The sequence below is a fragment of the Podarcis pityusensis genome (genome assembly GCF_964106645.2).
Source record: "Podarcis pityusensis genome assembly, chromosome: 11".
In the NCBI taxonomy this organism is placed as follows: Eukaryota; Metazoa; Chordata; class Lepidosauria; order Squamata; family Lacertidae; genus Podarcis; species Podarcis pityusensis.
In genome coordinates, this window is record NC_138036.1 from 60,549,463 (window position 1) to 60,555,651 (window position 6,189).

Genomic DNA, 6,189 nt, shown 5'->3' on the forward strand with positions numbered 1-6,189 from the left:
GAACGCCCCGGTCGGACACCACGCGCTCAGGTAGGCCATGCAGGCGGAAGACATGCTGAAGGTACAGCTGAGCAGTTTCCTTGGCTGTGGGTACAGATGGACAGGGAGCGCAGTGCACCATCTTGGTGAAATGGTCGGAGAAAACCAGAAGGCAGGTACAGCCACGAGACGAGGGTAAGTCCACTACAAAGTCCAACGAAACCGTGTGCCAAGGGCGCGGTGGAACTGGCAATGGCTGAAGTAGGCCGGGGGGTCGCCCGGTAGGTCCCTTGGCGCGCCGGCAGACATCACAACCAGCAACGTAGCGAGCCACGTCAGCCTTCAGGCGGGGCCACCAAAACTCTCGACTGACCAGATGGGTGGTCCGATACCGTCCAAAGTGCCCCGCTGCTGGGGCATCATGGGCCATCCGGAGAACCTCCAGCCGTAGTGGCCCTGGCGGGATGTACAGACGACCGTGGTGCAGCAGAAGGCCCTGATGCAGGACCAGCCCCGGATACTGTGGGCTGGACCCTTCAGCCAGCTCCCGGAGTCGTTCCTGGGCCCAAGCGTCGACCCGCTGCTGTTCCCGCACCCGAACCTGCAGTGGCTGCGCCTCCTGGGTGGCCAGGAATGCAGCTGGAGGTAGGATCGTGGTGGGTTCTGCTTGCTGTACCGTGTCTGTGTTGTCTTCAGGTTTCCGGGACAGGGCATCCGCCTTCTGATTCTGAGAGCTAGGGATGTAGCGGATCCGGAACTGGAACCGGGAAAAGAACAACGCCCACCGGATCTGTCTTTGGTTCAGCTTGCGGGTGGTCTGGAGGTACTCCAGGTTCCGGTGGTCGGTTCTCACCTCCACCGGATGTCGTGCCCCCTCAAGATGGTGGCGCCAGACCTCAAAGGCTACCTTGATGGCCAGTAGTTCCCGCTCCCACACAGTATAGTTACGCTCCGCTGGTAGGAGCTGGCGAGAATAGAAGGCACAGGGTAAGAGTGGCGCTTCAGGACCAATCTGTTGAGACAAGACGGCACCGAGAGCCGTACTGGAAGCGTCGGTCTCCACCACAAAGGGTCGAGAGGGGTCAGGATGTTGTAAGATTGGTGCCCTCTGGAAACAGGCCTTCAACCCCTGAAACGCCTCCTCTGCCTCCTTGTCCCAGGAAAACGGCGTCTTTGGGCGCAGTAGCCGGGTCAACGGGGTGGTGCGATGAGCATAATCAGCGATGAAGGTCCGGTAGTAATTGGCGAACCCCAGGAAACGCTGCAGGTCCTTGCGGTTCCGGGGTGCCGCCCATTCTTGAACCGCTGTCACCTTCCCCGGGTCCATTTGCACCCCATCTGGAGAGAGCCGGTGACCAAGGAAGTCCACAGTCCGCTGATGGAACTCGCACTTGCTGAGCTTTGCGTACAAACGGTGCTCACGCAAGCGCTGCAGCACGGTCCGGACATGTCCCTCATGGCAAGCCGGGTCACGGGAGTAAATCAGTATGTCATCCAAATACACCACCACGTACTTGTCTAACAAGTCCTGAAACACGTGGTTGATGTAGCGTTGAAACACAGCAGGCGCGTTGCACAAACCGAAAGGCATAACCAAATATTCGAACTGCCCGTACCGGGTCCCAAACGCTGTCTTCCACTCATCCCCGGCTCGGATCCGAATCAAGTTGTAGGCCCCCCGGAGGTCCAGCTTGGTGAACACCTGTGCCCCTTGCACCCGCTCCAGCAGCTCCGAGATAAGGGGCAAGGGGTACCGGTCTGGGACGGTAATTTTGTTCAGGGCTCGGTAATCATGGCAAGGGCGGAGTTCCCCACATTTCTTCTTAACGAAAAGCACTGGTGCCGCGGTAGGCGAGGTGGAAGGCCTAATGAACCCACGCTCCAGGTTCTTGCGCAAGAAGTCCTGCAAAGCCTCGCGCTCTGGCTCTGTTAGGGAATATAAGCGACTCACTGGTAAAGGCGCTCCGGGTTGGAGGTCTATGCCGCAGTCAAAAGGCCGATGCGGCGGCAGCTGGTCTGCCCCCCGTTCCTCGAACACGTCCTGGTAGTCCTGGTACACGGCTGGGAGCGTGGGTGCTGCCTCCTCTGAGGGCGCGGCCGCCAGCGTTCCGGATTGAGCATGGGAACATGGGTCTGGGAAGTGCACGGTCCGTTTGACCCAGTCAATCTGAACGTTGTGGGCTTCCAGCCAGTCCATCCCGAGCACCAGGGGGAAGCGGGGCATAGAGGCAATGTCCAAAGTTCGCAACTCCCGGTGCTGCTGGAGACACAGGACCAGGGGCTGGGTCTCCTGAGTAACGGCACCTGAACGCAGAAGTCGTCCGTCAATCGCTTCCACCTGGACCGGTACTGGCTTGTTCCGAAGTGGCACCTGATGATGGGCGGCAAAAGCAGCGTCCATATAGGAGCGGGTTGCCCCTGAATCTACCAAAGCATGGGTGAGGATCCAGGGCCCACCTGGAGGGTATAAACGTACCGAAACCATAAGATGTTGCAAGTCCATTGGTGCGGGCCCATTCTGTACGGTTTGGGACCCCCGGTAGCTAGGGCCATCAGCTACTGGGGTTGGCGGTTTCCCTGCGGCTGGCGTTTCTCAGGGCAGGACAGAGCGAAGTGTCCACTTCCGCCACAGTAAAGACAGAGATTTCCCTCCCGACGCCGCGCCTTCTCTGCGGGGGAAAGGCGTGGCCGCACTGCCCCGAGCTGCATAGGCTCCTCCGTTAAATCAGTTGTGACCGTGGGGCTGCCGGAAAAAGCTGGTGCCGTGAACTGGAAGTGTCGGCGACCCCGGGCCTGACGACGATCCTCCAACCGGTCGTCTATTTGTAGACTCCGTTGAATGAGAGTGTCCAGCGTGGTGGGGCGTTCCATTGTGGCCAACTGGTCCAGTACCTCGTCCGAAAGCCCTTCGAGATACTGGTCCCGCAGTGCCGAGTCATTCCAGGTCAAGTCCTGTGCCAACAGCCGAAACTCCGTGGTATATGTGGCCACCGTGGACTTGCCCTGTTTCAAACGCCGAATCGCCCGGTTGGCTTGACTCTCTTTCTGGGGGTTGCCTAACGCGGCCTCCAAACGATTGCAAAACCCCGTATAGTCTGCCAGCAAGGGGGAGTCTTGCCTGAGTAGCGGCAACGCCCACTTGGCCGCCTGGTCCTTTAACAAACTAATCAAAAAGTGCACCTTGGTGCGGTCGTCAGGAAAGTTCCGGGCTCGCCCCTGAATATACAGCTTGGCCTGGGCCAGGAACATGGGAAAGCTGGCCGGGGCTCCATCAAATTTCTCAGGCAAAGCCACTGGGTACTTGCCCGGAGCCGGGGCGTCGGCCCCAGGAGCCGGTAGGGCTTCCAAGCGTTGCTGAAGTGCCACAACCTCGTCGCTGAGCTGCTGCACGGTGTGAGTCAAGGCCTGGTTCTCCTGGGCCAAAGCCACCAGTGCAGCCGCCTGTTCAGCCATGGCCTCTGGCTCTTCCCGAACGCACCCCTACGAAGGGGAAGTGCGGGGGTTGCGGGAGCAAACTGTGCTGGTCCCGGGGGTAAGGTACCTTGGGTGTAGCAGAGTCCACACGAAGAGGGGCAAGGTCCGAGGCAGAGAGCCGGGCGGGGAACAGGAACGCTGGAACAGGAGGCTGTGCAGGGAACAGGAACACCGGATGGTCGGGAACAGGAGGCCAAGCAGGGAACAGGAGTACCGGATAGTCAGGAACAGGAAGCCGAGCAGGGAACAGGAGTACCGGATAGTCAGGAACAGGAGGCCGAGCAGGGATCAGGAACACAGGAAGGTCCGAAGCCAACAACGACGTTGCTCCCGCAACCTGGGGCCGGGCTGACTGGGCTTTTATCCTCTTCTAAGGCCAGGGGCGGTCCCGGCCCCCAGGAGCCCCGCCTCCTCTGGCCTTAAGGCGAGCACTCCTCCTGGGGGCAACCAGTTCCCTTCGCCTCTCTGCTCTAAGCCTCTGCAGATCAGGAGAGGCCGAAGGGTTACTGGGCCCTGGAGGAGGCTCACCTGTGGCCACTGAGTCGTCAAGCCTCTCTGGGGCCAGAAGGGCTTCACCTGGGGCCAGCTCCTGATGCACTGCCACAGGTGCAGGCTCTTCAGCATCTAGGCCTTGCCCCAGTTCAGCCGGCCCTGGAGGCGGGGACTCCTGTGCAGGCTGGGATTCCTCTGTTTCATCCTCCGAATCGGAATCCCAGGCCATCACAGGGGGAGCAATTTCAGTGTCAGCCAGTTATAGATTGATGTTAAACTAATATAAGCCTCTACTCTCATCATCCCTGTTTCTAATCTGACCCATGCATTTGAAAAGCATCTGGGGACTTATAGGAGGGCTCTGAGGAGTTTGGATCGAACACTCTCAAGGGGAGTGAAGGAAGAGGAGGGCGGGCCCAAGAAGGATCCATAAAGGAGCTGTGCCAACATGTTGGCCTTATATAGTTTTAGGGCCGTGGGGACGAAAAAGCCCCCTTAAGTTCTAAAGAATTTAAGGATATAGTTTGCAGATCTTTCCCCAACACTTCTGATAGAATTTATATGGATTTTGTTGGATCCTGAGGCCTAGCTCTACAAAAGCGGCGAAGAGTGAAGCTTGCCCCCGATTTATATTTTTCTATCAGATGTTGTAACGTTAAACAGTGGTCTATCGTGGACCTGCCGGGTCTGAAGCCCACTTGTTCTACTGCCAGAATGTCTTCGTTTTCCAGCCACTCTTTGAACCTTTCAGGTAAGTGCTTTGTATAAAGTTTGCTTATCACACCTAATAAGCTGATCGGCCTATAATTCGCTGGATCCCCTCTGTTGCCCTTTTTATAGAATGGAACCACTATGGCTGTTCCACAATCCCTTGGGAAGCGGCCAGTATCATCTATATGGGTAAAAAGGGTGGCTAGAAAAGGAGCCCACAGTCCACCTGTGATTTTATCATTTCTGGAAGGATACCATCCGGGCCAGGGGCTTTGGGCGTTTTCAGTATGATTTTTATGTATGATTTCACTTCTGTTGCCGATACTGCCAGCCATTTAGCCAGCTTCTCTATTTCCTGCTCCTGGATGGGATGTTCAACGTCCTCATACATAGATTGGAAAAAGGCGACCCATCCGTCAGGTGGAATATGTGAGGATAAGGGGGAGGCAGCTTTATGTGAGCCAGACGTAACCAGTTTCCAAAATAATGTCTGGTTTTTTGCTTTTGCCGCAATAATTAGTTCTGACCAGCACTTCCTGCTATAAATGTTCTTTTGGCGGGTTATCAGGGTTATCACAACCCCCAGGCTGTGCCAATGCGCCACGGTCATTTGTTCCAGGAAACCAGGTCTTTGCCCGGAACTATGTGGGGGACATTCCTTGGGTGCCAGCCACAGTAGTGGGAGTCACTGGACCTCGCTCGTACCAGGTGGCACTCGAAGACGGACGCTTGTGGCGCCGGCACATAGACCAGCTTAGGCGCAGGGTTGGGGACTTGGACACTACCGTGGTGCCCCCAACTGCGCTCGTGGCTCCGGAAGAGACATTTACAGAAGGTGAGGCTCCACCTCTCTCGCAACTGCCAGCGTGGAGCCGAACTAAGCCACTTCAGAGGGTCTGCCAGACTTACCACAGGCTCAGACCACTCCACTTGCAGAGGCTGCACCCACAGCAGCGGATCCAGGGGACTTGGTTTCAACGCCACCTAGGGTCGCACCACAGCCTCAGCAAGAATTGGGTGGCCCCCCGGACTTGGCTACCAGTCCCCGGCGGTCTGGCAGGGTTTCCAAGCGCCCAACTTATTTAAAGGACTATGTTGTTGGACATGTATCACTGTTGGTCTAAGTATGGGAAATGTAACCGATATGCTTTTGTGCCTAATTGAACCATTACGTGTAGTGCTGTATATAAGGAAACCATTACGATTGTAACTAACGCCTTATCTCGGTGGGGAGGGGTGTTATGTACTGAAGTTCTCACCCTGGGCCAGCAGGGGGATACTGTAGATAGTTATGCAAATGAAGGATCGAAAGTGACGTTCAGTTATTGGATAGTTTGTATGCAAATGAAGGATCGAAAGTGACATTCAGTGATTGGATAGTTTTAGAAAATGGCAACAGTTACATTGTTCTGGAGCTCTATATAAGCAGGCTGACTGAGCTCCTCAGCCCAGTTCTGTTCCAGCTTACAAATAAGGAGCTGCTTTGGAAGAATCGCTGCGTCATCTGATATGTTCGCCCACAACTTAACAGGC